The sequence below is a fragment of the Jaculus jaculus genome, chromosome 3 (genome assembly GCF_020740685.1).
Source record: "Jaculus jaculus isolate mJacJac1 chromosome 3, mJacJac1.mat.Y.cur, whole genome shotgun sequence".
NCBI classification, from domain to species: Eukaryota; Metazoa; Chordata; class Mammalia; order Rodentia; family Dipodidae; genus Jaculus; species Jaculus jaculus.
In genome coordinates, this window is record NC_059104.1 from 27,323,009 (window position 1) to 27,348,261 (window position 25,253).

Here is a 25,253-nt window from a genome sequence, read left to right on the forward strand (position 1 = left end):
AGAGAAGCAAAATACCTTCTTATACTGGAACTTTGTAAAAGGTCTTCTGTAGTTATATGGCATCACTAAATAAAATTGAAAGAGGAAGGAAGCAAAAAGGAGACCCAGCAGTCTCAGTAGAAGGCAACAGAGGATGCATTGTAAGGTAGCATAAAGTCCATACCCTGAACTACAACAAAAGGGAAACATACAATCCCAGCAATGTTCATTAGATTATTTACTGCAGAACAATGACTTGCTGATCTATATTAATGTAGAGAAGCCACATATTTGTAAAAGCATTTTCTGGGCTAGAGAGATGGCTCAGCATGGTTTGCAAAGCTTGATGTCCTCTGCTCAGTTCATGGCAGCATGCATCTGGAGCTCATGGGCAGTGGCTGGAGTCCCTGGTATGGTCATGTCATTCTCTTTTTCTTCAAATAAATATTAAAAACAAAAACCTTTTCCTTTATCAAGGAAATTGAATTAGAAAATTTGAATACTAGAGGAAAAAAAATCCCTTTAAAGTTATTTTGGCTTTTGGAAATTATAAACAAATATAATTTTTATACATAGTGATGTTACAATATGCATACAAACTGAAATTTTGAATAGATCTAATTAATAATATATCAATATTTATTCTTCCAATTGAACTCTAACTTCATACCTTTTGACCAATCTCTCTGTACTAATCTCACCTCCCAAATTCTAGTAGCTACTACTTCTATAATCTGCCTCTATGGGTTGGATATTATATCATACATCTGGGAATTATATATATTAAAATGCCCATAATACTAATCTTTTATGTTATAATATTCTATCAGAATAATTAGCTTGGCTATAAGGTAGCTTATTTTACCCTATTTGAAATATGATTCATACCAGATGTTGGGTAATCCTGAATTCAGAAACTCTTCAAAATCCTTTCTCTACTAACAATATAGCTTCAAAATTACTCGGTTTTCCAATGATTATTTGATGGTCACACTTATGACCAAAAAATTATTTTAAATTAATTAATTATTTATTTATTAGAGAGTGACAGATAGAAAGAGAAAGAGACCGAGAGAAAGAGAGTGAATGAGGGCACCAAGGCCCCAAGCCCCTACAAATTAACTCCAGATGCATGGATCACCTTGTGCATGTGGCTGATATGGGTGCTGGGGAATCAAGCTTCAAACCAGGATCCTTAAGCTTCACAGGCAAGTGCTTAACTGCTAAGCTATTTCCTCCAGCCCACAAAATGATTTTTGTATGGTTCTCCATGTGAGGCAAATCTCGACACCAATTGTGATTGAATTCAATTGCTTGGGAATAGAGAATAACATCTGTTGCAACAAATTTTCTACTTTTAACTATCAATATATGATGGGTCCTCTTTTCTGCTGTTCCAGGACTACAAAAAGACACTAACTTCAGGGAATGACCTAGGTTCAACTAGAACGAATTTTCCAACAGCTTGATTCTTAAATTGAACATTTTCAAAATTCCTTGACACATTTCCTTTTCCACATAATACATTCCAAACTTTTATCACTCTCATTTAGCTCACTCTCAACCACTGATGCTTGGAAGACCCAACCTCTCATTTCACATGAATCATGCCATTAATCAGGCAGATCTGTCTGTACTTTCTGCTTCTAACTACCTTCAAGTATTCTCATTAAAAACATAATTTTGTTCTTTCTATGCTCTGTTGTTTCTGTCTCTATTATAGCCACTATCTGCATGTGAGATGTTTTCCAGCTTGTATCATTTATGCAGCCCTGTGTATTAACTTACCTCAAAACACACAGTTCACACAGCTGTCATTCATTTTGCTTATGATTATGTGGGTTTCCAATTTGGGCTGGTTTCGGGTAGGAATTTTTTCTCATCACTCATGTATTTGCTGTTAGCTGGGAGGCAACAGCTATGGCTAGCTGGCTTTTGTGTTTTAGTCCTGGATGGCTACAGGAGATGTAATGTCTCTCATGTGTCATTCTGCAACTGGCTTGCCTGGCCTTGTTCACTTGGTTTCAGAGCCCACAAGCAAATGCAAACCTAACATGCAAACAGTGTTTAATTCTGTCCTGTTAGGAGTCTCTTACACTGGCCAATACAAGTTGAAATATGTTCATGCTAAAGGGCAAGAAAGAGTCTTTAATGGTAATGGTTACAAAGTCAAATATAACTGAAAGACTATAGATATAAATAAAGGAATCAAAATATCTTATCACCATGGTTCACAAGTATTAAATTAAAACTAGAAAATCTAGGCTGTAAAGATGGCATAGCAGTTAAGGCATTTGCCTGAGAAGCTTAAAGACCCAGGTCCTATTCCCCAGCACCCACATAGGCCAGATGTACAAGGTGGTTCATGAGTCTGAGTCTGGAGTTTCTTTGCAATGGCTGGAGGCTCTGGCACACAAACTCTCTCTCTCTCTCTCTCTCTCTCTCTCTCTCTCTCTGTGTGTGTGTGTGTGTGTTTGTGTGTGTATGTGTGTCTGGCGAGCTCTCTCTCTCCCTCTCTCTTTCGCTCACTTTGTGCCTCTTTCTCTCACAAACAAAAATAAAATGTTTTAAATGAGACAGCCAGTCAAATAGCATATTTCATTTCACAAATAGAGTTTTCCAACATAAAAATATATTTAGTTCAGTTTCACAATATTCCTTACCCTGTGAATATTTATTGTAGAAATCCCTTTTGGATTAACAATTCAGGCTTTAAAGATTAAGAAGTTTGTTTTCTTTCTTGCTTGTATAGCATGAATATGATGTAAGTACTAAAGGCACAAGATTTTCTAATTTTTCTTTTTACTGACTGTTAATAAAAGCAGTAGGACTTTGTCATAGTTATATATTTTTTAAAAAGTTTTATTTATTTGAGAGACAAAGAGGCAGGCATATAGAAAGCATAGGTCAATCTTTCACCATACTTAATACATTGATATCCAAACATGATATATTTCTATTTGTAAGGTGAACCTTCCTTTCTTTAGTTTGAGATGTATAATGGAAAAAAAAAAAAAAGTACTTTAAGAGCCAACACATCTTGGTCTAAATCATAGGTTCAAAACATTTAACAATCAGCACTGTAAAAATGTTAGCAATTATATTCACAATGGATTTTTCTATTATATATTTTAAAGCATTTCAGGTTGATCAGGACTCAAAGGAGACTGGGAAGTCAATTTTAGAGCCCTTGGGAATCTGTTTACTTCCTGGGTCTACATTATCTCTTGTTAGGTGCCTTTTCCAGTCTAAAACTATTAAAAAAAAAAATCAGGGCTGGAGAGATGGCTTAGCGGTTAAGCGCTTGCCTGTGAAGCCTAAGGACCCCGGTTCGAGGCTCGGTTCCCCAGGTCCCACGTTAGCCAGATGATAAGGGGGCGCACGCGTCTGGAGTTCGTTTGCAGAGGCTGGAAGCCCTGGCGTGCCCATTCTCTCTCTCTCCCTCTATCTGTCTTTCTCTCTGTGTCTGTCGCTCTCAAATAAATAAATAAAAAATTTATAAAAAAAAAAATCAGTCATTGAAATCTATTCTCTTAAAAATGTATTTTCAAAAAACTTTCACCTACTGCAAACATCCAATATATACTATGTTCTCACAGCATGTATATTACAATACTATAGGAAGTTTAGAATCCTTGTTCCAGAAAGTAAAACTATTTAAATTTTATTTCTCAAAACTGAATGTTATTTGTTTTGGAAGAGGCACACTTAGGGAAAATTGAAAGTTGTCAGATTTCTTGAACTACCTTCTTTAGCATTTTGGGCTATTTTTCCCACATTTCCCCCATGAAAACAAGAGATCTCCTCGCTGGCCTTTTAAAATTTTTTGTTGTTGTTGTTTGTTTTTATTTATTTATTTGAGAGTGGCAGAGAGAAAGAAGCAGAGAGAGAGAGAGAATGAATGGGAGCGCCAGGGCTTCCAGCCACTGCAAACGAACTCCAGATGCGTGTACCCCCTTGTACATCTGGCTAATGTGGGTCCTGAGGAATCGAGCCTTGAACTGGGATCCTTAGGCTTCACAGGCAAGAGCTTAACCACTAAGCCATCTCTCCAGCCCCTTGCTGGCCTTTAAATGTTGTGTATCCTTGCTCTTTGTGCTCAGGATATCACCAGATCTAATAATACATTACTACACAGTTATGTGATAATTAAAATGTCTGTGCCTGAAAGCATCACTCCATTTTTTAAAAGCACAAGTGTCAGTACATCCGCTCCGTTACTATTGAAAACAATTCTGTATGAGTGAATGTTTGGATTAAACTTTCTTAGAGATTCTTTTGGCAACAAAACTTTTGTGTTCTGCTTGGCATGCCTATACCATCATGCCTCCCAAAGCACATGGACACAGCCAACATAGAAGTGTCATGATGAGTAGACAGTTTCTAGTTGGTTTTCTTCCCATAAGACCCCTGGCTCATTGCTCATGAAGCACCCTGCTTATGTGACTCCATCCTGCCCATCCTGATGCCATTAATCCTGCTGGCCAAGTCTGTAAAGAAAGCAGCAAAGTAGGAAGTGTGTGTAGTGCAATAGGGATATGGTGCTAAGGATCAAAAAGTTTTCTTGGAGGGACAGTTCAGAAGTGAGAGGCAGACTGTTGCTGACACAGTCTGTCTTGATTTTACTTTGTCTTCTGTCTTTTCTGCCTGATTGACATAGGCCTACACATTTCCCTCAGGAATGGATGGTAGGGATTCACTAATCTTATGTCAGAATAATCTTAATTCCGTTGATCGAGAACATTGATTATAGTATAGGAAATATGCTTAGTGCATTAATAAATAAAAGAGAGTGTGAGTTCATTAAACCTGAAGTTGATAAAAATCAGTTCTATTCCTTACATGGTATAAGTCATTTAAATTTCAAATGGATAGGAGAGGGGATATGATGGAGAGTGGAGTCACAAAGGGGAAAGTTGAGGGGAAGGAGGGAATTACAATGTGGTGTTGTTTGTAGTCATGGAAGTTGTCAATAAAAATAAATTTTAAAAAACTGCACACAATAAGATAAATAAATAAATATATTTCAAGTTCTTATTTCTGCCATTGCAATGCAAACCACATTTTCTTGAACTACTTTGCCTAAGCTAATTAGACAGGAATTCTCAAATTGAATTCAAAACACAGTGAAAGTGTCATCCAACTTGATAAAGCAGAGTGTATACCAGGGATGCAGAGATGGCTCAACATATGGAAACCAGTCAGCATAAATATACCACGTAAATAAACTTAATCCCAAGAAAGACATGATCATTTCAATAAATGAAGAGAAGTCCTTTGAAAAAAACATAGGTTATTTCACAATAAAAATACTGGAGAGAATTGGCATGGATTGTTCAATAGCCACAAAAATTAAGTACCTTGAAATAACACTAATGAAGGATGTAAAAGGCTTATACAAAGCAAAAATCAACACAGTCAAGAAAGAAACTGAGGTTTTTATTTATGTATTTTTTTGAGGTTAGCTCTTGCTATAGCCCAGGTGATCCTCCTTCCTCTGCCTCCCAACTGCTGGGATTAAAGGCATGTGCCACCATGCTCAATCAAGAAACTGAGTAGATTTTGAGAAGATGTAAATACCTCCTATGATCCTGAATAGGCAGAATTAATACTGTGAAAATGGCAATTCTATCAAAAGCAATACACAGATTTAATGCAATACTCAGCAAACACAAGATCACAGAAAGACAAACACTGCATATTCTCACTCACTTGCAATTCCTCACCTGGATCAGCTTGAGTTGCTGACATTCTGGATAGGCAACATGCGGCTGAGACAATGGGGATGAAAAGGTTTAGGCAGAAGGTAGAAGAGGTTAGGGCTGGGGGAAAAAGCACAAAAGTAAACCCAAGGTTAACTATGACCATAGAAACCTTTCTCCTTGAAGGTAGACTAATGGATATAACCCTCAACAGGAGTGTAGGAGAAACACCCTGGAAAGAGTAGGTTGAAGCCAAACCTTAGCTCTGATCTGTAACTCCAAGTATCAGAAATAGGTGCTACCCACGTTGAGCTGTTGATTGGAGAGACCTACAAGGTCCCCCAAACAAGACAAACTTCTGTCATAGCACTTGATTACCCTCTTGAGAGAAAAGGTAAGACCGTATTGCTGAAGATACCATATACTGCCAACATAGAACACAGAGAGGCTTGACTGGAATCATAAGAGAGCCAGTGCCCAGACAGTTAGCCTATCAAGTGCTGGAAAGTGCTACATGAGCTACTAGGAGGAAGTGGCCAATAACGGCGTGACAAACAGGTGGCTAAGCTACGCAGAAGCAACCACCCTGCCAAGATGTACACACAAATGAAATGCTGGCATACAGCCTTGGTGGGTAATTAAGGGCTTTCTGATTGGCTAAGATTCACTTAATGGAAAGGAACTCATATCTGGAGCTGGAAACCAGGTCAGAATCCTATGGAGAGAAAGGTTATGCTCTCCAATGCCAAAGGCCCACTAGTCTTTGGCTAAAATAGAGGCCACGTATGTCAATATCTCCCTACATTAATAGTGGTTATCCAACTTAACCTATGCTAACTTCACTCTCCACTGGAGAATCTGTTTTTCTTGTTCAGAAGGAAGCAAGACCCAAGGAAATGAACCAGCCCATCCATCTCAGTCAAGATCCAGATGAAGTCACAGAAGAATTGGGGACATGAGCAAGAGTGCTGCTTCCATAGTGAGCAAAACTATCAGTGCCAAGTGAAGGAGGTGGACCCTAAGGATACTCAACACCCACCAAAGCAGAATCCAGAGGCTCCTGAAAAGTCATCACTGAGGTATGCTTAAAACACACCTGCAGGTTCACCAAGAAAGCAGCTCTCTTGCTTATTTCACAATGAAGAAAAAAAAAAAAGTTACCTAGCGAAAATTCTACCTACATTAGCTACTATTATCAACACCACCTTGTTATTTATTAATTATTTTCACAATGGAGAAAAAGAAAGTTATCTAGCTAAAATTCTGCCTACATTAGCTACTATTATCGACACCACCTTGTTATTTATTAATTATTTGGAACGTCCTATAATTGCTTTAGGTTTTAAACAGTCATCTTTGTGACTACCAGTAATGATCACAGCATGTTGCAATAAAGGCTATTTATTTTGCTCAAAAACAAAACAAAACAAACAAGCAAATACTGGCCAGACTCAGAGAGTTTTGTGGGAGAGGGGGCAGAAAGATTGTAAGAACCACAGGCTAAGATGTCATGCCCAGAGACGTTGGTCCCTCCCCAGTGACTGACTGCTGCTCTCACAAGGTATAACTCACAGCCCCATGGGGAATAACAACAACCCCACTGATGACGGTCCATGCAGGATGGGATCAGGGAGGAGGGAAAAGATGGTACCAACACATAATGTATCCATATAAGCATGTTCTTAGTTAAAAAAAAAAAAAAATGGAATGAGCAGAAATTCTTTGTCTAAATCCTCTGTTTCACTTTCCTTAAGAATGGGCCTGATATGAATTTATTCTTTTGAATCACAAATTGTTGGTATAAGATCTAAGGAACACAATAGCAAAGCTAAGTTATTAAATGATAGTATTGTTGGCACATGCGGGAAGTCCTAATCTCAAATTTGATTATAAAACAGTCTGTCAATGTCCATTGTACTTATTAATGAGACATCAACATCATTATGGACTATTTGAACAAACAGGGATGTTCAAATAATTTCCCTTTGAAAACTTTTAAGTTATAGTGTTAGAAATTATGATTATTGTGTGCATATTTTTTGGATTTAGTAGTATGAATAACATTAAGATTATTAAAGTATGCCAGTAAGATGATCAGAACACAGTCTGAACCCAGACCAATATAGTCTTAATGATAATTTATATTACTTTTCTAAATGAAAAACTAAATAATATATTTTTAAAAATCAACCAATTATCATTACATAGTACTGTTTTATATGTATTATATTTTTGTCTAGGTTTCAAAAATAAATTTTAGTAGCCTTTGGGAGATTGTTCGTTTCCTGGGTCTGTACTATCTCATAACATCTTTATTATTGCATAGCAATATGTGGTGGCAAGTTAATAATTGATCATATTTTCATGTCATTTCCTTCTTTGATTTTAAAAGGGCAGGAAATATAGAAGTGTCAAATAGAAAACACTACCATTATTTCTAAGTACTAAAATTATTTCTATGCTCAATTATAAAATGCAAAAGAGCTACATTTTAAATTTAAGTTGTTTAATAGAAAATGTGTAACTTTACTAAATAAAGACACATTGTCATAAAATTAAGATTGTTAATCAACACTTTTTTATGTTTTAAATAGTTTAAATTTTAATAATTAAGTTGGGAGTATTATGTGTAAAAAGAAACTCTATCACTAGCACTGTGGCATTTATTCAGTTCAAGGATGGTAAATTTAAGAATAATAATTATATTGCATTTCAATTATATTGTATATAATAATATATTGAAACAACATATGATATAAAATTGGATTCCCCAAATGCAATGAATTTTATTTTTTGTGATCGAAAATATCTCATTTCTGGAATGCGCAAAATGTAATTGAAATCTGATTTTTCAGGGTGTCTAGATAGGTCTTGTGAGGGACAGGAGATTTCTGGTATTCCTTCATACATGAGAAAAGTACAGATAATCAGTAATTGACACTCTGATTCCATAGATGCTCACAAGATTAGTACACATGTTCTGGATATTCCTATCTCCTCAAGTGTTTGTGCATTCCTTCCTTAGAGTAGGTTGTGATTATCTGATTACATCATGATACATGGTCAATGTTATTGGAGCTGTTCAATAGCAATGGCATCAAATTATATAGGACTCTATCATGGAAAACTGGGAAAAGGCTTTCTTGTCTTTGAAGAGATAAACTGCCTTGTTGCTGAAAGACCATATCAAAGAGTGCCAACTGGCTTCTATCTATGGAGAGCAGCTCACAGCTGCCACTCAATGTGAAATCTGGGGCTGTAGTTTAGCAAAAGCCAAGGGCTTGTGCCAACAACTAGTAATGTAGAATGAGGATGCTGGACCTCAGATATAATTGCAGCTCTGGGAGGTATTGATTGCAGGCTGATTAACCTGAGTTGAGGACCCATGTGCCAGGTACCCAGAAAAGACACATGGTGGGCAACTTTAGAATGATAAATGTGTATTTATCAATGCTGCTAAATGTGTGATGTTGTACATAAATACTTTTTATGAACCACATTACTGTTCATAGATATACAATGTGGAATAGTAGGATACAACATGGTATTATATCTTAAATATCTATTAAGAATTTTCTGGATCTCATAAATTACTTCCACTTAAATAGTATTTTGTAGCTTTAAAAATCACTCATTCATTCCCTTTTTTCAAAAATATAGTCTTGAGAACATCCACTATATTCAAAATTTGGATACATTTTTGAAAAACAACTGTTATAGTATTTCCCTGGATCTGTAAAACTTACATATGTTTCTGACAGACAGAATTGGTATAGCAGCTCAGAATTAAAAATGAATATGAAGCATGGTTGCCTTAAAGTGGACAAAACTCATATTTATTGTATTTGTTAATACTGACTACAATTCAAAATGACTATTTCACCTATAACATTGTTTGTCTTTGAGCATGTTTTTTATTTGCAAGTTATAGATAGTCTTAGTGTCTCCAAGATTTCAAAGTGCATAGAGATCACCTGGGGATGTTGTTAAAGTGTGGTATTGATTTAACAGGCCTGGGGTGCAACCAGAATTCTACAACTCTAACAAGCTCTTAGTCTGTGTGAGTTCCACTGGTCAGAGGATCACACTTTCACTAGCAGGATTGTCCATGACCTCTGCTGGTTTTTGCTAGAATCTTTGGAGGTACCTGAGTGTAATTTGTAGCACATTTTAATGTACCTTTAAATCAGAGTCTCTACCTTGAGAAAGTATATGGAAAAACAATATCTCCTTTTAGAGTAAATTGTTTGCATGTTCCACTTAATCATCTTCTTAAAAATTGAGAACTTTATTCATTTTTTATTATGGTGATTTATATATTGTAGAAATTCTATGTCCTCAGAGATGGAAATATGAAGCCTAAGTCGTTAATGTACTTCAAATTTTTGCAAACACTTAATGCATCCTTAGTCAAAATTGATATTTCAATATATGACTAGAGAATTTTAAAATATTCATCAAGAAATGATAGACAAATATTACATAACTTCATAATATTTATAAAAGTGAATTAATTTAAAAATGTAATGACTCAATTAAGTCAGAAGCATAGGCAATCTTTTTTCCATCAAAAATATGATTTTTTAATTGCATAACCCCCTCTAAAATTACATCAAAATTACAGTTTCTAGGTTTAATTAGGAAGGTTTTTAATCCAAATAATTTAGCATATATTTATTGAGAGAACAATATGGCATTCTTATTCTTTTTTTAAAAAAATGTGCTAGATTTAACTGACCCTTAGTCAAATGTTAAACCAACTTTGAATTATTTGGATTATCTTCAATTGTGAATTAGGAGACTTCATCTAAAGTATTTAATTTGTTAACTGTTACTTAACTGATTCATTGATAAATTGATATTAAGATATCAACCACTGATGAGACTGACATGTAAAATGTTTGAGATGCAAATTTTGAAGCCATTAAGTACTGATTGAAAATGAAAAAAATATGTATCAAAGTATATACAATTTAATAGTATTGTGTTAAGAAAAATGCTCCACTAGGTATATGTTATGGAATGAATACATGAAATAAAATTATGGGTAATAGAAAATGAATTAGATTTTTTGTCACTGTGACAAGAAATCTGACATAATAACAAAACATAAACAAAGATTAGTTTTTGTTTGTGGTTTTAGTCCATAAACCCTGGTTCCAATGAATGGGTCATGTCAAGTATGGAAAAGATAGCATATCAGGGTAAAAGTATGTAGAGAAAAAAAGAATACAAACACATATATTTGCATGGCTTGAAGATGAAATGTCTTCAACAGGATCTCATGTTGAATGCTTGATTTATATCAGGTAACCCTACTTATTTCATTTATTTTATTTTTCTTTATTTATTTGAGAGAGAGAGAAAGAGAGAGAAATGTTCAGGGAGAGAAAGAGAGAGAGAGAGAAAAATAGGGTGGACCAGAGCCTCCAGCCACTGCAAACAAACTCCAATTGTGTGTACCTCCTTGTACATCTGGCTTATGTGGGTTCTGGGAACTTGAACCTGAAGTCCTTTGGCTTTGCAGGCAAATGCCTTAGCCACTAAGCCATCTAAGCCATTTCTCCAGCCCAGGTAACACTATCTTAATAATTGGCAGAAATGATAGGCAGAGGGGCCTAACTGAATGATGTAGGTCACTGGAGGTAAGCCTTCCTTGCTCTTTTCTTGATATCACCATAAAGTAAAAAAGGTTCAGCCTTTGCTGACATGAAAGTCTTGTACTGGAAATGCAATGAACAGGAAGCTGGAGTCCCAAAAGAATATGTGAAACTGGGCGTGGGGCGTGGCAGCTGTATGGGGAGGGTAGACTACCCACCGGAGAGGGGATCCATGCTTTCCTGTTTTTCCCCACTCTGTGCCCTCCCACTGGCAAGAAGACTGTGATAACCCTTAATTTCTTGCCTTTCTCTCCCCGGTATCTGCAGCACAGCTAGGCAGTAGCCATCTTGGCCGGAAGTCACTCTCCATTATCAAGCTACCATCAATCATGGGGTACAAGAGGGCCTACACCTATCAAACTCTCTATCAAAAAAGTGTTATCTCAATTTTCCGGGTGTTAACTTACTCTCCGTTGGAGAATCTGCTTCTCTTTTTCAGATAGATGCAGATCCTAAGGAGAGAGCTGCCCCAACATACCTCAAAAGGGGCCCCACTGAAACTAAGGACAATTGGCAAAACAAGCAAGGGTGATGTTTTCCTGATGAACCGGATACCAGCACAAAGGGAAAGGAGACTAATACAGAGAAAAATCAACTCCTACCAAATCAGAGAGCCAGAGCTTCAGAGGTCCCCAACACCTCAGCACTGAAGCAGACCAAAAATGAACCCAACATGGCTCAGGGAAATTTTGCGGAAGAGGGGACGGAAAGAATGTCAGAGTCACATGTTGGGTCATGATATGCAGAACATTTATCATACCAATAACTGTGGGCTAACTCCACAATGCATGACCCATTTACATCATCAAGGAGGGTCCATTGGGAGGGGGTAGATCATGGATGAGCCTAAACAATGGTACCAAACTGCCTGTATTTGCTGAAAAGAAAAATAATAAATTAAATTAAAAAAAAAAAGAATATGTGATGTGACACTAGAGATGGTTGAGAGATGGATGCCAAGGGTCAAGAAGGACATGTGGCCCACAGAACAGGACTACAGGGAGCATTCCCTGGAAGACCTGACACTGGCAGTTGATGTTGTAGAACCTGGGGAGAGGGTGAAGCCTGTGAGGACAAAGCCTGTTTAAGTTGCTGATCTAAATGCCAGAGTCTCTGCGATATGAGATGTTTCCAAGGAATGTTCAGCTACCTCTTCATTGTCACCTTTCAGAAGTTTGTCCAGGAGACAGAGCTGAGAAAGCACATCAGGGAATGGTGGATACCATCCATATCATCTCTAGGATTAGACATAGAATGTAACCTTGATTTCCACGCTGATGGAGAACACTTGCTATCACAGTTCTCCTGGTTCAACAAGTGGTATCCCTTTGAGAAGCAGATTGCCGGTCAGCCTGACTTTGAGGTGTGTTGCTCCATAATTTTGTTCATATAGTACTCAATGACCACAGGTGGAGATTTCCCAGTTCATAGGATTGGAGTAGGCTGTGAATACTGTGCCCTGAGATTGCTTATAGAGTAGTGAGTCTATTTGGCCTTCCATGTCTAGGCGTCCATGGCTCATCCTGGAATGGGGAGCACAGAGACAGGGGCAGAGGGCAATGTGTGTTTAACAGTTCTGGACCCTAATGTGATTCAGGGATATTTAGTCTAATAGTGCCAACTGGTTAGCCCACCCAAGCTAATAAAGTTGTATGATATCTCAAGAGAATGAACTACTTCTTATAATAATCCCCATTCACTAGGAGAATGTCTTCAAATATCCATATGCTCTATGACAGGCAACAGTCTAATAAAAAAATTGGGTCAGAGAGCAGTGACACTTTCTGTAAGGGTGAAATGTGTCCATTAATTATGTAGCATCTATATTTCATGAATAACAATATGGTAGATAATATAAATACTAATTTCTGTGCAAAAAATCACAAACAATTTCTTCATGCTCATGCACCTTTTAAAATATTTCTACTAGCTGATGCATGGTAAAATTAAACAGAACAACCTTTTACAATCTAAAAATATTCACATCTACAGCCATACCACACTGAACACACCAATTATCATTAAAAAATATTGAAAATATAACAAAGGGTACAACATATGTATTTCTATTTTTCTTTTCTTTTCTTTTCTTTTCTTTTCTTTTCTTTTCTTTTCTTTTGTTTTGTTTTCTTTTGTTTTGTTTTTTCAAGGTAGGGTCTCACTCTAACCCAGGCTGACCTGGAATTCACTCTGAAGTCACAGGGTGGCCTCGAACGCATGGTGATCCTCATACTACAGCCTCCCAAGTATGGGGATTAAAGGCATGTGCCACCACGCTCGGCCTGTATTTATTTCTTAACAACAAACCACATTGTGATACTCATAGCAATTAATAGAGTTTTAGGGATACAAAAGTACACAAATTGTATGTTATGATTTTTAGATTAAATATGTATTCACAATTGTGTGCATATATGTATAACATACTTGTAGATATTTACATATATATATATATATATAAATATAAATATATATATATATATAATTGTTTTCATTATGGAGCAATATAAAATATTAGAAAGATTCAGTAGTTTTGAATGTTTATTTAACTTCTCCATGTTACTAACCTGTAGCATTTTCCCTATTAGTGAACTAGAGTTATGTGGTAAATAAATTTGATCAAGCATAATGATATCTCTCTTCCTGAGATAAAATGGGAGAGAAAAAATATGTGCGTGTGTGCATGCGTGTGTGTGTATTTGTGTGTGTGTGTTGGCCTTACTTAAGCATCTGGATTCAGACACACCTGATGCAAGGATGACCCATTATAAGAGGTAATAAATTTCTTAGTCCCTCCCATCATCATTTTATCTCTGATTTAAAAGTGGGATTACAGAGGCAGCAAGAGTGGCATATGCCTTTAGTAGGCTATAACTGACTACATTCCACAGTCATTGGCTCTTTTGAAAGTAAACTTCCCTTTCTGAACCTGAATCTGTTCAATTTTAAATAAGACATTTCTTAGTCCTCACTAAGGCAGTCAAAGGAATTGTCCAAGATATATATTTTTTAGAAAATTAGCATTTCAGAAAGTGACCTAAATTGTTGACATTTTTAGGCTTTCAAGTGTCTATATGACATAGATCTTTGTATTCAAGTGCCAATATGTCGGGCACTGCCAGGCTCAGGATGGAGCCTTCAGGAGAGGGCCTGAGCTGTTAGGCATGGCTAAGGACCCCCTGGCTACAGGAAGCCACTCCCTCTCCATGCCCTGCACACCTGAATTTAGGCTTTTCCCATAGCCCTGTGACCTTTGGCCAGTTGCCTAGGAAACTCCAGCACCTTGTACATCCAATTCCCTTACGACCCTCCTCCCACCCTCAGATGCTTACAAATCCATTTCCCTGTCAATAAACAGAGAGGTGTTCACCAAAACTATCTCCAGAAAGTCATTAGTTTTGTGCGCTCATCACCCCAGTTGCCTGGGCAACGTCAAGGGGACAATGGCCAGCCCCAGAGCAAGGACCCAGGAACCCACAGCTGGCACCTGAACAGGGACCCTGTGAGACAGACATGATTGGTGAGTGCTCTCCCAGAGTGACTGGGAGAAATCGGCCCATGTGGCCTTGCCTCCACGGTTTTGAGAGCTGGCAGGTTTCTCTTTTACCTCCTTTATTTTAGGTTCACGCCATCACATGGGACCAGACACAAGGAACTGGCAACTGATGTCTCTTGGCAAGACCACTCTTCAGTATTTACTGAAGGCCAGCCGTCCTCTGCCTGGACCCTGACAGCCTGCTGGGTGTTGGAAAAATCCCTCTATTTCTCCCCAACACAAAAGGCCTCTTAAAAGCCTGTAGAGCAGGTCACTGGGCCACTCTTTTTTTTTATCATGAAAAATATTGTTTCCCACCCAATGAAATCACAGATTCATAGATTATGGGCTCGCCTAAAAGTTAAGGAAACTAAGTTCTCCCAGAGGAAAGCCAGTTCCTTTTGGGAAGTCCTTCAGGTCACCCCTGGATGATTTCTGGGCATCCATGTGGCCCAGACATGTGGACTCACATAGTTTACCTGGCTAGGAAATAAGTCCAGGAAAAATTCCCCCCTCCATTTTCATCTCCTCTCAAGTTTCTCCACTAGAACATCAGCAAAACTGCAAGCCAGCTTTGCTTGGTCTGGTGGCAGGCTCACCAGTGCCCAGACAATGGTTCTTGGGCCCCTGCAGTTTCCTTGTCTCTGCCTCCTTTTCCAGCGGCACCCTGGTGGTCCTGTGCGACCCCTCCTACTTCAGAGCCCCAACTTTCCTTGGGAGACCTCTTTTCCCAGTTCCCCCCCCTCAGGAGCCCCTTCTTTTCCCAGTGGCCCCCACAGGTTCCAGGGGCCCCCTCCCTTCTTTCCTCTTTGGGCAGCTGGAGGACTTGGCCCAGAAGGGCAGCATTTGTCCAGTGACCATCTCCACGTGTACCAGCTTGGACTCCAGGTGAGTGCCTGGGAGCAGGGTGGGGCTGATCTAAAGGTGTATGCGAACCCCACCCAGCTGCCAACACCAACACCAGCATCAAGAAGTGGCAAGGAAATAAAAAGTCACATTTAACTAAAGCCTATCGTGAACTGAAGTGTTACATAAAGAATGTCATAGCCGGGTGTGGTGGTGCACCCCTTTAATCCCAGCACTCGGGAGGCAGAGGTAGGTGGACCGCCATGAGTTTGAGGCCACCCTGAGACTATATAGTGAATTCCAGGTCACCCTGAGCCAGAGTGAGAACCTACCTAGAAAAAAAAAAAGAATGTCATACTTTGTTACATGATATCACAAATATAGTTACTGAATTTAAGTTCTAGGTTAACTTCAACTTACATAGAGGTTTATTGAAAACAACAGATTTTTCTCTGAGGTAGTGACTTATAATTTGTCAAATATTTTTAAATACGTTTTTAAAAAAGGTTGTAATGTCCTGTTAATTAAAAGGAGTGGCAACTGACCTGACTTCTAGGCAAACCTGCCTCAAGACAGAAACAAAATTTGCCTTAGTTACTACTAATAAAATCATTTCCAAGTGTGTTAGAGTTATTGACATAAAATTGTCTTTAATCTAGACTACTTTCTTGTCAGTGAATAATAACATTAATCAATTTGATGTAGTTTCTCTTTATAGTCCTATAAGAAAAATGGTTAATTTGGGGGTGGAATGAATTGATTGAAGGTACTGGGAAGGAATTTTTCAATGTTGGATATAGAATGCACATTAAAAATGTTTTTTGAGAGGTACTTAGATCAAAATGTTAAAGTATCTGGATAAAGGTGTGCATGTGTAGGAAAGAATTTCAGGCTAAAGCTAAACACCACGCCTAAAGTTTGAGATTTTTCAACTGCTTACAAATCCTTAAGGAACAAAAAACTAATTTTCAGGCTAAAATATGTTGGTATAGCTTGCTTAAGCTCTATTAAATTTAAGTCAAGGGTTATATTAGAGTTTAGCTAGCTGTTTTGGCTCAAATAAGACCAGATTCTGCTCTGTTGTATGTAAAGTATCTCATTTCTGGTATTTTAAGTCCAGTGCTTATAACAATATTAACTCTTAAGACATATTCCCTACTTTAGGATACGGCCACATGCTCAAAGAATGGTCCTTATCTGAGAAAAAAATAATTTCAAGTTCTCTGGTTCTGTTTCCAATGTTCTCTGGGGAATTCATATCCACACAGGTATCTGAAATAATCAAAGATGCTTTCAAACACAGATGGTAAGACCTTATACTCTTTTACTTGCCATTTTCTGACAATTTCTGTGCTAAACTAATATTTGTTTGTAAATTAATTGTTATTGTTTTCAAGACTGATAACAGATTCTGCCTGTATTTATAACTGTTAGATATTTAAAGTGTAAGATATTTCTACTTTGTATACCTCCGATATATGGCTTGTGCTACCACAGGACAACAAAATTTTAAAAGGCTGGACAAAATGATTTTAGAAGCCCTTAATCCATTCTTTAACTAAGTCTGTTTCAGTAACCTAATGTGCTCTACATTTGCATACATCCAGGTTGGTGTAACTTCCTTTCTAAGTGTGTTAATTACTTATGTAGAAGCCAAAGTCAACTGTAATCATCAGAGCAAAAGGCACCAATATTTTGGCCTGTGCTCCTAGGTCATAAGGCCACTCGAGATGATGGGACATTTCTACACTGGCCCCCTGGTAAGTCACCTGTCTTCCTGAGCAGGGAGGATACGGAGACCCAAACAAAATTGGTGTACAGTCTGAAACAGGTAAGTCACAGTTGAGGAGCAATCAGTCCTCCTGACTTCCTAAAGAAGGGAAAACTATTTGGCCAGCATGGCCCTGACTCATCCTAACAGAGAGAAAATACCAGTAAGCTATAGGGCTACTCCTGGGTCCCTAAAGTCTGTTTGGAGAGCCATTAGTGACCTCCAAAATTAATCCTTAATTAAATTTTGGCTATCTGCATGGTTTTAAATACTCAGAAAGAAATGTATAACCAAAAATTAAAAGTACCTTAAATATATAAATGGCCTATTAAGTAATACAAGAACTTTCCAAGAGGAGAAACAAGGAAGACCATATGACATCTTTTCCCCATAGTTCTAATTATATAATAAAGAAAAGCAACTACAGATATCAAAAAGGTTATTTTCAAATATAGAATATATCAATAAGTTCTGTGACCAAAAGAGTGTATTTGTACAGCCTTTAATGACATCCAGTATCACTTTATTATTAAGGTTAAATGTTGTATATATGTTTCTGATAATTCTGCTAATATCTCATCTGTTTTATAAGCCATGTCAAATATTACTGTGCTATTTGATGAACAGTTCTGGAAGAAAATCTCACCCAGCTCCTGCTCAGATGGTCCTGAGACAATCCGAGCCTTTCTACCTGGATTCCTTCAACCAAAAAAGGACCAGTTTGCTGTGTGCTCACTTCTCATTAACTCCTTTCTGTTATTCTCACTAATGTTCTCTTCCAAGACTGTATTCCTGTACTCTGGGGTCCATAAGAATAGTTCCCCTCTCTGGTAGAGACTCTCTAACTTCATATCCCACAACTTCATATCCCACTCAGCAGGAAATACTAAGTGATCTGATGTCTTCATCCATTGTCATCCAACAGCAGTTAGAGTGTCCTTTCATGAGAGGGAGAAATAAGGGGGGGGGGTAGAATTAGGGTGATTGGACCCCTGAAGGTAAGAAGGGCAGGATAGGTTTTCTTATCTCTTGTCCAGTTCCAAAGAACTGTTTTTCCATGTGTATGCTGCATCCTTGGCTCTGTAAATGACAGGCCTCACCCTCTTTGATAGAAGTCATGTCTCTCAGCCTGTCTGGCTCTAAGCCAACCAGAGCTGAATGCCTGCTCAATATTTCCATAATCAGGACCAGTTTTGTCAAGACACCCACTCTCCTTTGGTGCAAAAGGAGTAATCACCCCATGCATAAATATTTCCTCTCACAATTATTGTTCCCCAATCTTGATTATTTCACAGGTGTATTTCTCTAGGAAGAAAAATCTACAAACTCTACTTGCATCATCCACCAGTGCCAACTGAAAGAGATTTTCATCCCTTTGTTTGTGGGCCTCAGTGTGATGCTGTCTCTGGCTGTTTGACCAACAGTCGCAAATCTCTCCAGAAACAATTGAACTTCCTCGCAGGTGTGGTACTTCAAATCTGTCTAGTATTAGACTTCATTACTGCTGAATATTTGGGGTGGGTGAGCATGTATGGCCTTGTAAAAAGATATATATATATATATATATATATATATATATATATATATATATATGTGATATACATATGTGTGTGTGTGTGTTTGTTAATGAATCAAATGTTGTTAAGCTGCTTGACTGCTACAAGCCTGAAGACCCCCCCCCCCCACGCCAACCTGGTTCTCTAACCCTTTAGTTACTTGGCTTCTCCTTAGCCACCTCATTACTATAGGAACCCTATTGCTTTTCCTTGGTTGCAGGGGATGGCTTAAGTGGTTAAGGTGTTTTTCCCTGCAAAGACAAACGAGCCAGGTTCAATTACCCAGGACCCATGTTAGCCAGAGGCACCAGGGTGCTCATGTGTCTGGTATTTGTTTGCAGTGGATAGAGGCCCTGGTGTGTGCATTTTCTCTTTCTCCCTCTTTCTCAGTCAAATAAATAAATAAATAAATAAATAAACAAACTAAAAATATATAAAATATATATTAAATAATATATAAAATAGTGCTATTTGGTGTGGAGAGATTATTTCTTAGATGCAACCCATGATTTTTCTAGCTGTGTAAATATTTTGAAAGATAAAACTGTGCCACGACACACAGAATTTCTTCATAATATCTGTAGGCCCTTTTACAGCAAAATAAAAGAAAATATTTTAAAGTACAATATAACAAGAACAGAACTCTAATCCTGGCTATGCTAAAGTTAATGATGATTTTCCTCCCACTATTACTACTGCTTTTCCTTAAACCTTCTTTAATAACCAAAAATATGTAGTCAGACGTCCTTAAGAGGACTTTTTCTGAAATTCAGTTAATGAACCATTTCATTCAAAGTATCATATATAGAGGAAGTGAAATATGGAGTAAAGAGTTAAAAGAAATAGTAGTGGACATCACAAGAGATACTTATCAGAAATTTGCATACATTTGGCTTCATTAACTAGAATGGTCATTAGGATCATGCCGTGATGAAAACAACAACAAAAAGAAAGAAGATGTGGAGTTTATTATATGCTATACAGCAACCTCTTCTAACCCTGCTTGGAAACACTAGCACTGTACTATTAGGAAGTAATCCAATCTCATGGATAAATGTTATCTATAAGAATGTCACAGATATAACAACTAGGTGATCTGAAGTATATATATTGGGAATGTAATTTGGCTAATTAATGAGGTTATTTAAGCTTCTTCCCTTTATACATACATACATACACACACACACACACACACACACACACATATAGATAGATAGATAGATAGAGAGAGAGACATGTATGCATGTGTGTGTGTATGTGTTTATTTGTCTAGGTCAGAGGCACGGTTCTTTCCCAGAACAATTCTGAGGAAGTGTTCCTGGGACATGTCACAGCCCAGCCTAGCACATCTACTTTCTCTTTGCTGATGTGCTGATGACACGAGAAACCTGTCTTTCCTACCACACTTTTCCTATCAGGATGGACATCCCACCATAACTTTAAAGAGAATACCTCAAAAAACTCAAAGAAAAAAAGTCAACTCCAAATTGAGGAAAGACATTTATGTTAGACTGGAAATTCTGAAACCATTAGAAGGAAAAGTAGGAAGAATACTTTCAGTGAGACTCCAGTGGCTTAGGAAACAAGGTGAATAATCAACAAATGGAGCATCATGAAATTAAAACATTTCTTTATAGTTAAAAAAAAAAAACAGTGACTCAAATAAAAAGTGGGGTGTAGCAAGGTACACCTGCAGTTCCAGAAGAGAGGAGACAGAGACAGGGATTCACTGACTAGCTAGTCTAATCAAATCAGGGCTGCAGCAGTATTCACAATATAACCAAGTTACAGTGCCAAAATAATTCAGGGGAATGGATAGAGACCATGTGCTAAATATGCATACAATGAGATGTCTCCAGCTATAAAGAGTAATGAAGTTATGCCGTTAGCAGAATAAAAGGGTGCAGATAGAGAAAAATCAACATGTGTTTGAAGCTTTTTCTAGATTCGAAAAAAAAAATCTCTTAAGACCAGAGTGATCCCCACTTCCATTATACAAAACAATTATTTAATTCATTTATAGTTATAGCTTAATTGTTTATCCACATCTCCTAATTTTGGGTTTTATGGAGTCTGTGACTATATTGCAACTATAGGCATTCATTAAGCTTTACCAAACCAATGGATAATAATAGGTTAGCCTGATCTCTCTCAGATCCAGTCTTCTGAAAGGGCAATTTCTAGGTGATTTGAAGTAAAAACCATGAGTGCTATCTAGACATGGAGACAGGGAGGAGGGAAAGGATGGTGCCAACACATGATTTATCCATACAAAGTATGTTCTTGGTAAGAAACGAATAACAAAAGTAAAACAAACATTCTTTATGTCATGTAATATGTGACTTGAATTATACATGTTTTGCATAATAGTGGTAATGATAAGAAATGAAGGGGCTTACTCTAGTCCTTCACAATGTCAGGTCCACTTAGGAAGGGCTTGGTGTTAGGGGTTGTCCCAACAGACAGGTATGCAGGCCCTATGAAAATATCTGGAACAGATATTTCTCATACATAAAGGAAAGTAGAAAATAATAAAAAATTATATAATTCATTCAAATATACCTTTATTTTAAATCTTTGGGGTAATTGAAAATACATGTATTGTGCTTTAGACTGGGAAAGTAAAGTATGTATTAAAGAAAGATACAAATAGGCAGACAAGTACTGTTTTAGAAAGAAGTGTTCCCAGCTCAGAGTGGCTAAACACTCTAGGAGCCAGGCAAAGCTTGACTTTGTTCTTCACTTATCTGGAGAGGTTGGAACTGCAGGGAGGAGAACACTGGTGTCCCAAACACCATTTGAATAACAAAGTGAATACTGCTAGGAAGAACTTCCTTTCTAATCCCAACATGAAGAACTCACAAAGGCTTTATACCTGGCTTTTGTTGGAGAAACACCTCTCCCAGTAGTTTCAATTTGATGCACACCACACTGGCATACAGCTCATGTTCTGTCAGCTGAAGGAAAGATTCACAGAAGGGAACAGGAATCAAATGGCTGGCTTGTGTGAATCTGATCCTGCTCCAGGCGAGATAACCAGGAGGATGGGGGGCAATTGAGATGAAAGTTGGGTGAACAAAGGGTTCCCCCAGTATGATTCACGATGGTGGCGACCCTTATGGCACCTGTCCTCATTCAGCCACACAGCTGAGATTGGAAAGCCTGCCTTTTTTTTTTTTTTTTTTTCTCTCTCTCTCTCTCTCTCTAAAGATTTTTTCAGGAGAAAAAAATGAAAACAGTTTGTAAAAGCAGATGTAGTTATCCCTGGGTAGAGTGAATTTCTTTAGTTTAAAAATGAAAGGAAATTTCAGATAAAATATTCACAGGTGAAGTGAAATGTTATACATTCCTGTATCACAATCACTTTTTTTTTTCTAAAAATATACTTATTTATTTGTTTGTTTGTTTGTTTGAGAAGGAAAGAGAGAAGGAGAGAGAATGGGTGCTCCAGAGCATCTAGCCACTATAAACAAACTTCAGATGCATGTGTCACCTTTGCACATGTAAGTGGGTACAGGGGAATCAAACCTAGGGCCTTAGGCTTTGCAGGCAAGCATCTTAACTGATGAGCAATCTCTTCGGCCCTGACTCAGTCCTTTCTTAATCCGTGTTTGGAAGCAAGCTTCCCTTCAGGAAGGCATTCTTCTCCATCCTCTTCTCTCACATGTAACCAGGCATGTTACCTCTGCAGGCGAGGTCTTGTGTGTTTGTCTCCTGGAGGACAGAAACACAGAGATTGAGAAAAAGGTGCAATCCTGTGGTCTGTCACTGTGAAACCTATTCCCCATTCTCCAAGCAGGTCCTATTGACAAGTGGTTTTTTAAATGTGGTTGATAGAATTGCTCTCCATAGACTTCTCATTGTGTGCTATTTTGAAATAATAGTTCTATTTATAAAACACTATTGGAATATTTTCTTACTTTTTAATCATCACATTGATATTTATAACATCAGTTAATGACAAATTAAATTATCATTCTTTTTAATAATCAAATAAAATAGGTGATAGAAGTGGATGCAATGTGGAAATAAGTTTGGCCACATTGGTTGTGGTTATAAGATAAAAATAATATGTGTTATGGTATATATTACTTTGACTTATAACATGTCACAAAATGATTACTTTTTTGGATTAGTTACTTTATCACTGCTGAGAAGAATGCCTTACAAAAGCAACTAAAGGATAGAAGGGTTTGTTTTCACTCAAAGTGAAGCAGTATAGCCTACCATGGTGTGAAGTGAGGGTGGCAAGACTGTGAAGCAGCTGGGTACATTGTGAGAGAGATGAATGCTCATGCTCAACTTGGCTTCTCTTTTGTATTCAGCATATGTTTCTTATATCACAACCCTCAACCCGTGGTTTCCCATCATAATTAACCTAATCTAGCAACTCTTTTATAGACAGGTCCAGAGATTATCTCCTAGTTTAACCTTGATCAAATCAAGTTGATGATCAAGACGTACCGTCACATTAAGCTAGTATATGTAGGAGACTTATACAAAGTGGGCTTCCTGGAATGCATCTTCCACAGTTACTGATATATGCATATAAAGATGATGAAAGCATTCAGAATTATAATGTACCTGCCATATATTATCCATGTTTTAAAATTTTTGTTGATGTAAATTATATATCTTGCTCTCAATTTATAAGGATGTTTTTGTACTTTTTCAAAAGAAATGAGACAAAAGATGTTTTCTATTATACATTGTTAAAATAACCAGTAATAATAATGTCATCTCAAATTTTACCTAAATGTAAATTTTTACATCCGTACAGTCTTACTGTGATTTCTAAGATTTATTTCAGTATTTCTTTGTTTCCCTACAGAGTGTATTGGTATCCTCAGAATTACTATTTCCTGTATGCATTTGTTTTAAATCTCTTCTGCGTTAATAACCTTAAAATTCATATTTCTAAGCTTTATTTTCCTCTTGTATATGCTTATTGATGTAAATGTATTCAAGATTAAAATTGGTGCACTTGTCCACTTACACTCACCAGTACATAACTGACGAGATAGGTAAGTGAAATGTGTTATGTGTTGATTCCTTCCAGAGAGTACACTGACGCAGCTGTCAGAAAGCTGGTCTGTACTCCCACACCCTCAGTCTCTATCTCTCTCACCCCATCACCCTTCCCTCTTCCTACCGCCCCAGGCAATATTAGTCTGGGAAGACTGCTTCCATAAACTCACTCAAGATTCCAGACTACTTTTCTTCCAAGACACAAACACACAATAAAGTCTTTATTCAGTAGGCATGTGCATGAAAGACTTCACTATGAAAAAAAAAAAAAAAAAGACAGGAAGGGAATGCTCATTTCATAGCATAATATGTAGAACACTTTACTATTCAGGTATTCCCTAGTCACATCCAAACTCTTCATTTTTGAATTCTCTGAGAAATAACACAATAAGCATGGAATTAATATTCTTTTACAACAAATACACATGACTTTTAAGGATTAGAATTTGTGGCTTTGGAAAATGATCATGAACACGTTTTATTTTATTTAATTTTTTTCATTGGGAAGAGAGAAATATAGAGGGGGTTCAGTGAACAGGCATAACAGGCCACCCTGCCATTGCAAAAGAACTCTAGATACAGGTTCCACTATGTACATCTGGCTTTATGTGGGTATTGGAGAATTGAACCTGGGCCAACAGGTTTTCATTCAGGTGCCTTTAACCATTGAGACACTCCAGCTCCACCAGCTGTACCTCTGATTGGAACCCCTGATTAACTCATTGAATAGTTGTTCCTCCTTAGCTGTCACAGGTTCTGTCCTTCACCAATCTTTGAACCTCTTGCTTCACAAATATATATATATATATATATATATATATATATATATATATATATATATATATGGCTTTAGACAAATCATTTTTACTTATGATATCAGTATACAATTGTGCTATAAACCTACCAATAATTGGATGTACTTAATTGTTACTTATCCTATTTATATAAATAATAAGATTATTATATAATATAAGTTCAGAATACTAAGTAAGCATATTTTTACCAGGTTTCAGTATTAAGGTATTCTACATTTCAACAACAGGTATTCACACAAAAAAGTTTAATTTTCCTCACAATCTTTCCCTTTTATCTTTTTTATTTGCATAAAAAAATGTATCTACTGATATCATTCAAGATATTGGAGTAGGGGCATTCTACTTTAATATATATCATATA